Genomic DNA, 8968 nt, shown 5'->3' with positions numbered 1-8968 from the left:
AAACTGTGGTGTTGGAGAAGACTCTTGAGAGCCCCTTGGACTGCAAGGAGATCCAACCAGTCCATCCTAAGGGAGATCAGTCCTGGGTGCTCATTGGAAGGACAGATGTTGAAGCTGAAAGTCCAGTACTTCAGCCACCTGATGTGAAGAGCTGACTCATTGGAAAAGACCCTGATGCTGGGAAAGATTGAGGGCAGGAGGAGAAGGGGACGACAGAGGATGAGATGGCTGGATGGCATCACCGACTCGATGGACATGGGTTTGGCTGGACTGCAGGAGTTGTTGATGGACAGGGAGGCCTGGCATGCTGTAGTTCATGGGGTTGCAAAGAGTCGGACACGACTGAGTGTCTGAACTGAATGTGGTTAATTATCAGAGTTTTGAAATGGTTGGATTAGTTATTTTGCCAGTAGTTTTATTGTTTTTGTGGGGCAGTTTGTGAAGGTTCTTGTCTTGGCCATTGCAAAAGTCTGTCACCTCTAGGATTCTGTGTACGTTAAAGAATAATGGGCAAGAGAAACCAAAAAAGAGTCTCTCTAAGAGAAATGTTACCCCTTTTCTTCCAGCTTTGTCTTTTTCAGCATCTCTGTCCTATCTTTAGGTACTCTCTCCAAACGCCCGTAGTGGTCTCTGTGATGATTTACTGTAGTGAGGAGAGTCGTTTCTTAGGCACCTGGGCACACATAGATTCAATTTCTAGCCCTGCAGTAGTAGGCAAGACACGGACTTTTCTTGAGCCTCCATTTCCTCATATAAATTGGTGACCCTCATAGAATCACAATGAAGATTAAATGAGAAAACATTTAACAAATTTATACCAAACCTGTACATACTAGGTACACAATAAATTATTAATATACTGTACAGTTTATTACTCTTGGTTCTTTCATTTTATCCCTTCTTACTGGCCTGTCATGCTGAGTTATGGTATAAAAATAGTAATTAAGGGGTTTAGGAAAGTAACTTAGAGAAGAAAGATAATGAAAAGAGGATCATGTCTTTCCTTTGCTGCGTGATCTTAAGCAAGTTATTTAGCCACTTTGAGCCTTAGTTTCCTCACCTTTTAAATGAGGACACTCTAACAGTATGTGTCTCTGTTACGGTAGATTCTCTGTTCATTGAGAATCAAATGAGTTCATGACATTGTAGGCTTGAGGAAGCTTTGCACCAGGCACACTCTACAAAAATACAGTGGTCTTTAATTTATGATGATGAGTGCCTGGCTCTTGGATTAGATTCATGGGATTAAATTTAGTATTTTTTCTTCTCAAAAAATATAAACACAAAAATGTAAAATAAGTTGTTTTTATTTGTGGCACCATTTCCCTTCATCCCTTGAGTCGGATAGTATTTGGCCGTATTTATTCATGTGTTGCAGATGACATTTATTCTTCATAGATTTTGGGTTTAATATTTTCATTTAATTATTCACTTTGTGATTTAGGCTAAAATAGAAGAAAAAGTCATTTATGAACACTGTAGCAGTCAAAATGTGTATGTGAACGTAGCAATAAATACTCTTAAGAAGCTGAGAGACCAAGGTAATTTCTTTTCAATTAAATAGTAAGATAAACACTTGAGATTAACACCTGACACTGAACGTGTTTTCTTCATTAGCAGAGTTGTTTACAGATATTCAATGAAGTGTATGTTTTAAATATTCTCTGGAGTAAAATGTGCAGGTGGCATTTTTTGTTATTGAAAATAACCAGTTAGACTTGAAATTAGACATGTAAATATAAACTCACTGATGAGATTATCACTGATATATTTGATTTCTGAATATAAAAATAACTCACCTCCATGTGGAGCAGTAGTTCTCAACTTTTAAAAAATCATTATTGTCCCCCTAATAAACCTATTTTTTCTACCTCCCCAAGTAAAATTTTTTTTTTAATTTAGTTTTCATTTTTATTGTGTTTGTATGTGCAGTCATTAGGAGTCAGAGAGTTATACAAGTTGTGAAAAACATTACTTCCTAAAAGCAGACACTTAGTGTTTTTAACTGATAAGTTTCATTTACCATCATAGCTGTGAAATTGTTCACAAATGCTTGTATTGCTCTCCTTGGATATTCCAAGTAAAATTAAGTACTGAGTGATAATATTTTGTCAGTTAAGTTGAGTTTTGGAGAGCCACATACTGTTGTGATATCTAAGATTTTTTTCATTCCTCAAGAGCCAATTTTACTCCTTTGGAAACAGTATGATACCCATTGAGAATACATGGCAATGAATTCAAATAATATAGAAAAACATCTTTAAAAAAAAAACAAAGACAGCTGTCTTCCAGATCTCTCATACCTACCCTTCTTTACATGATTACAAAGATGTGAATAATATTAATGAATACAATCATTTTATGTATAGTATGTCTCACTTTTCTTACTTAGGTATCTTAAAAGTCTTCAGTCAGTTAATCTAGAATCCATGTTCATATTTTAGATCTATGTCATACTTTTTAATGACTGCATGAAACTCTGTTGTATAGAACCTATATTGTAAATATTCCATTATATGGAATCTATAATATAGATCAACCAAACACTTTGGGATATTTAGATTGCTCACATTTTTCGAGTATAAACTCTGTGATAAATATGTGTGAACTCTTTAAACCTGAGCTTGTGTATCCTTAACATAAATTCCTATACAGAGAGCAGCTAGCAGAGAAGGTCTGTCTGCATGTTTAAAATTGGTAAATATTGTTAACCACCCCAGAAAGGGTTTGCCCATTTAATTTCCCCACCAATAATGAAGTATATGATTTTCCTTACACCTTGCCAAACTTTCTCATTTATCCTGTTTCAAAGTGTGAAGATATAGTAAAAAAAAAAGTTATCTTAATATTTTTCATTACTATGAAGTTGAAGACCTTTATTTCTCTTTTTATAAATTTCCTCTTTGCACCCTTCTGCCCCCACTCCCACTTTCTACATTGTCCTGTTCACTCGGGACAGTGTTTTCCGTATTCTCTTTTAATATGCTGCAGATATTCTCTTCAGGTTATCACTTGGGTGTCAGCCTTATTTATAAAGTTTTTTTATAATACAGAAGTTATTTTCAAAATGTAGTAAATCCCTTCTTTCTGGCTTCTAGCTTTTGTGTCATGCTTTGAAAGGCTATTCCATTCTCAAGAATATAAAAACTGTTCATCTGTGACCGTTTCTTTATGGCATTTTTTTTAATGTACAATTCTTTAAGTAGACATAAATACATGTATTAAAATATACAAGATCTCTTAGATTAATATTTTCATGGCATTCTAGCTTTTCTCCCTTTTTCTCATGTTAAATATAGCAGATAGAAATAGAACATGCAGATCTAAATACGGAATTTAAATATTCCCAATGGAAATAGAAATGGTTTGCAAGCTGTTACAGTTGTGATAAATGATGATGTAAAACCCATTCCCTTATACGGAATCTATAATACAGATCAACCAACGTATTTGGTTACTCAAATGGCTCAAATTTAAACATACTCTATCCAGGAGTCAAAGTGTATTCATTTTAGCAAATGTGATTCCCTGACCTTTTTAGTAGTTGAGTAGATTTAACTTTTTCCCAGTTTGGAATTGATTCTGAAGATGTTTGTTCTCACAGGTTGGTGGATGTTTTAAAATAAAAAGAATTGATCTGAAAGAGACACGTGCACCCCAGTGTTCATCGCAGCACTGTTTATAATAGCCAGGACATGGAAGCAACCTAGATGCCCATCAGCAGACGAATGGATGAGGAAGCTGTGGTACATATACACCATGGAATATTACTCAGCCATTAAAAAGAATTCATTTGAATCAGTTCTAATGAGATGGATGAAACTGGAGCCCATTATACAGAGCGAAGTAAGCCAGAAAGATAAAGACCATTACCGTATACTAACACATATATATGGAATTTAGAAAGATGGTAACGATAACCCTATATGCAAAACAGAAAAAGAGACTCAGATGTATAGAACAGACTTGTGGACTCTGGGAGAAGGCGAGGGTGGGATGTTTCAAGAGAACAGCATCGAAACATGTATATTATCTAGGGTGAAACAGATCACCAGCCCAGGTTGGGTGCATGAGACAAGTGCTTGGGCCTGGTGCACTGGGAAGACCCAGAGGGATCGGGTGGAGAGGGAGGTGGGAGGAGGGACCGGGATGGGGAATACATGTAAATCCATGGCTAATTCATTTCAATGTATGACAAAAACTACTGCAATGATGTAAAGTAATTAGCCTCCAACTAATAAAAATAAATGGAAAAAAAAAATAAAATAAAATAAAAAGAATTATCATACTACACTAGAGACATTTTTATGTTCTGTATATTTTTATGAAGTAGACAAAAGTAATTCATCATCTCAGGAGAAAAGTTCTTGTGTATTTTAGATACGTCTGGAAGCAGTAATGATAATAAGACAAGCGGATTGAAAAAGAATGAAACGAAAAATGGTAAGCCAACTGTGATAGTGGTATGCCTTTGTAATTGTGACCTTAAAGGGAAAGTAAATTTGGTTTACTACAGCTTTTAAATTATTATAAAGGATCAACTGCATACTTTGTACATATATATCCTTTTTAAGAATTAGTATAAATTGGGGATGAAAAAGTCGACTTTTAAATAATATTTGGGTTGAATTCTCAACTTTTTTTTTTGTAGTTAATGTATGTCTAGTCAGTAAGTAGTGCTACTTAAATTTTCAAATTCTACCTGCATTGGAATACCTGGAAATCTTGTTAAAAATGAAGATTCTGATTCAGTAGGTCTGAGTACAGCCTCAAAATCTGAATTTATAACAAGAAGGTAGAGAAAAGAAATTATTTGAATTTGATTGTGTTTTTATTAAAACCAAGATGGCTGTGCTTCTCTTTAAAAAAGGTCTCCTATGAAAGGATTGAAACAATGTCGATGCTTTTACAGTCTCCCAATCCTTCTCATAACAAAAGGATTTTTCCTTTTACAAAAGAGTTTGCTAAAGAGTGTCTAGTAAATTCTAATAAGAGTTTTTAGAAATAAATTAGAGAAACCTTGAGAGTTCATTAGAGTGAGGGAATCTGAGACTGGGTTACTGATGTTGGAAAGAGATTCTTTTTGAACTTGAACTCTTTTGCCCTTGTGAGAGTCATCATTTTTTCCCACTATCGCCTGCTTATAAGCTTTTGTACTATTCTTATCTGAGTAAATATTAAGAATTGTTAAGCAAGATTTCAAACCAGAAAACCTGGGTGTGTGTATCAACTATGATGTGTGACTTGGTCATGTGTCGTTACTTTTCTGAACCTCATTAACTCATCCGTAAAATTGAAGTCAGTTCACTTGCCATTCTAAGTTAATATAAAGTTTATTTTTATTTATTTAGATTCCACATTTTTTATTTTTAAAACTTTTTTTTTTCATTTTTTGGTTGTGCCTTGTGGCAGGCATGCAGGATCCTAGTCTCCCCTACCAGGGATTGAATCCACACCCACTGAATTGAGAGTGCAGAGTCTTAAGCACTGGACCAACGAAGGAAGTCTCTAAAGTTTAAATCAATGTCCTTTTTGGTGTGTTTAATATACACCAGCTATTACTGATGTAATTTTTACTTTCCCATCTGTTGCCCAATGCTCAGGACATCATGTGGTCCAGGGAACAATACTGACTTGTTGTTGTCGTTAAAGGATACAAAGACTTGGACTCTTTGAGACTATCATCTTACTTAACGTTAACCAGAATTCTGCTATTTCATATCCAAAAGGGTTGATAGACTCTAACCTTACCATCTCTTAAAAAAGGAAAAAATGCTATTTCAATTGTATTGAATGACTTTCCTTTTTCTCTTAGGACTCACAGGAATTATGGTCTACAGACATCTTAAAGACTACCTTCTAACTGAAGAACAGTTACGTGAAAATAACTACCCCTAGCCCAACCCTGAAAAATCAGAAAGTCTTCTTTTAAACCCAGGCATGACAAAAGCTCGTGTAAATGATCATAAGTATATGGATCTGAAAACTGCCCTTTCTGGGTACTGAGACTGGAGCCGTAAGAGTCCCAATGTTCTCATATTTTCCCTTGGAAACAAGAATTGTGGCCAGCATCATTAAACCACAGGTAAAAGCATGACTGCCTTCCATTTGACTTCCCTTTCTGTTTCATTTTGTTCCCAGTCTCTAAGTGCTTTATGTACCTAATCAATTTTATTAAATCTTCTTAGTAACCATTTCAGGTAAGTACTGTTACCACCTCTGTTTATACCAGTGAGGAAACTAAGGGTTAGGGAGGTCAAATTATTTACCAGAGGTCACTCAGAAAGTAAGTGGTAGAACCAGGATTTGAACCCAAGGAGTCTGACTCTGAAGCTCCGGCTTCATATGTACCCCGTACATACGTAGGCAGTGCTGTGTTCTGTACACTGCATACGCTTTCACTAGGAATTCTTATAGAAAGACTTACAATTACTCTTATTATTTTATATTTTCTCCAAATACTGGGCATAGTTAATATATTTATACCTATATCCTCCCCTTGCAAAAAAGAGAGAGCAAGGGAGTATTTAATATTAACACAACTGTCAAATCTTAGGCCCATCAGAGTTTGAAATGCACTTATATAAAGATTTTTCATTGGTTAGAAGATATTTATCTCCATCTTTTACATCTTTAGAACATCTGTTTTGGGATTATTTTCACCATTTGTTTTACCTTTTTTTAAATCCTCTCATTGGAAGGCAGTACACTTAACGGTTAAGAACCTGCACTCTGAAGGAGGAAGTCAGGCAGATCTGGGCTGGGATGTTGGATCAGTCACAAATGACCCCAGCCTCTGAATAATGAGATGGTGGTCGCTACCCCCATCAGGTTCTTAGGAGAGTCGTTAAAACCATGCCGCTGAACTGCTTGGCACAGTGCTTGCTTCATAATCTCAAAAAAGGCACTCAAATAAGAGTGGTCACCATCATCATCACCATCAGAACCAGCTTGAGGGTTATTAATAAAAAACAAGTATTCATAAATGGGTCTAGGGACTTCTGTGGTGGTCCAGTGCAGGGTGTTCGGGTTTGATCCCTGGTTGGGGATCTAAGGCCCCACGTGTCACATGAACATGAGCAAAAAAATTAAAACAGAAATGGATCTAGTGAAAAAGGCCAGATATACTCTTAGTGACTTAATATACGAACAGATCCCTGTGTCTAAAAGGAGGGCATGGGTCCTAATTCAGGCGTTAACTATGTACTAGTGAAAGTGAAATTCGCTCAGTCATGTCCGACTCTTTGCGACCCCATGGACTGTGGCCTGCCAGGCCCCTTTGTCCATGGAATTCCCCAGGCAGGAATACTGGAGTAGGAAGCCATTCCCTTCTCCAACTACATCTAGAGTTGTACTAGAGTAGATGACAATTCAAGTTGGTGACAGATTGTGGTGCTGAAACCACAACTGCCTGGTGGAGGGCTGACTCTGAAGTCGGTCAGGAGAATGCCTGTTTTGAGCCATGTCGTTCCTGATGCAGGAGATGGCGCACCTGTAAGCACTCCTTCACACAGTCCCGTTCCTGTTCCTGGTACTCCATGATCACACCGAGTCTGTGCTCCTGTCAGGGTCAGGAATGCAGAATGCACGCAGGTCCTCGTTCTTCCTGCCATCTCTTCAGGAGTAATTCTCCTGTTTTAACTTCTAGGAAGACCTGCTATCAATGTGGGAAGATCTACGGTGTGACTTCTACAGGCAGACACAGAAGGACAGAGGGATGTCACTACCACTTTGACCACGTGTTGAGTCATAAAGGTGAGTATCTGGTGGTTCTGTTTATATGACAAGCCGAGCCGGTGCTAGATCAGTAGAGAGAAAGGTGGGATATTCAGTTCAATGTATTTTTGTTAAATACAACCTGGTAGAGAGAAACTGTTGACTATGAAGTTTCCATTACAAACACCTACTTCTGACCGTCACTTCTTAACTTAGTTGGAGCTCGCTGGCTCAAGAGGCATGTCTGTGACGGCTCTTGTGCCTTTTTAGGACCTCAGTTCAAACAGCTGGGGCTTCCCAGGTGGCGCTAGTGGTAAAGAATCCTCCTGCCAATGAAGGAGACTTAAGAGACTTGGGTTCCATCCCTGGGTTGGGAAGATCCCCTGGAGGAGGGGAAATGGCAACCCACTCCAGTATTCTTGCTTGGAGAGTCCCATGGACAGAGGAGCCTGGTGGGCTACAGTCCATAGAGTCACAGAGAGTCAGACACAGCTGAGCTTACCATATACATCAAGCAGTTACCTGCTGACTTTACCTACTTCTTACAGGCCAGCATTAAAACAATTTCTTTGCTAATAGCTTCAATTTACTGCCCCTGCCCCGCCCTGAGAGAGAATGAACGAACACTTGATTTCCTGTCTTGGCCCCCATGTTCTCCTGCAGCACAGTAAACTCCCAACAACCTGCTTAGGTGGTGATTTTTCTGTACTCAAACCAGAAAACCTGGGCACTGTCATCATCATCTCCCTTTGGCACCCTCTTTCTTTTAACGTTTTTATTTATTTAGTCTGTTTAGAATGCAAGGGTTTCTCCTGGGCTGTGCCACATGGCTTGTGGCATCTTAGTTCTCTGACCAGGGGTTAAACCCCGGGGCCACAGCAGTGAGAGCCCTGAGTCGTAGCCCCTGGGCCACCGGGGAATCCCCTGGTGAGCCCTTCCATCTCCGAGTGGCCGCATCCCACTTGTTCTACCTCAGAGTGTCTCTTCTCCGCCTCTGCTGCCTCCCAGAGCCACACCACCCTCGTTTCCATCCCGAACTGCTGCGGTGGCCTTCCAGGTCACTCCATCTGCTCCGCCTTTTCCTGGCTTCACCGCCCCTCCCCAGTCTGTTTCTCACCCAACAGCCCCTAGAGTAATCTTCACATCACAGTTCTGTTTACCTCACCCCTCTGCTTTCATAACTTTCTTCAGTAGCTTTGTCAACCCTGCCAGATTTGACCTCTGCCCCTGCCATCTTGTACCCTTTCCATGG

At 38.7% G+C, this 8968-nt stretch overlaps 1 long non-coding RNA gene across 1 annotated transcript; it reads left to right on the top strand.

Annotated features, from left to right (window-relative positions):
- The first annotated feature begins 1379 nt into the window (after nt 1-1379).
- Nucleotides 1380-7749, top strand: LOC110133648 (uncharacterized). Its single transcript, XR_011492694.1, has 5 exons — nt 1380-1541; nt 3605-3846; nt 4381-4443; nt 5816-6085; nt 7649-7749. It is a non-coding gene; the product is annotated as an uncharacterized lncRNA (long non-coding RNA).
- The last annotated feature ends 1219 nt before the right edge of the window (nt 7750-8968 follow it).

The sequence above is a fragment of the Odocoileus virginianus genome, chromosome 18 (assembly GCF_023699985.2).
Source record: "Odocoileus virginianus isolate 20LAN1187 ecotype Illinois chromosome 18, Ovbor_1.2, whole genome shotgun sequence".
Lineage (NCBI taxonomy): Eukaryota > Metazoa > Chordata > Mammalia > Artiodactyla > Cervidae > Odocoileus > Odocoileus virginianus.
The sequence above is the reverse complement of the archived record's forward strand: the minus strand, read 5'-3'. Positions and strand labels throughout refer to the sequence as shown.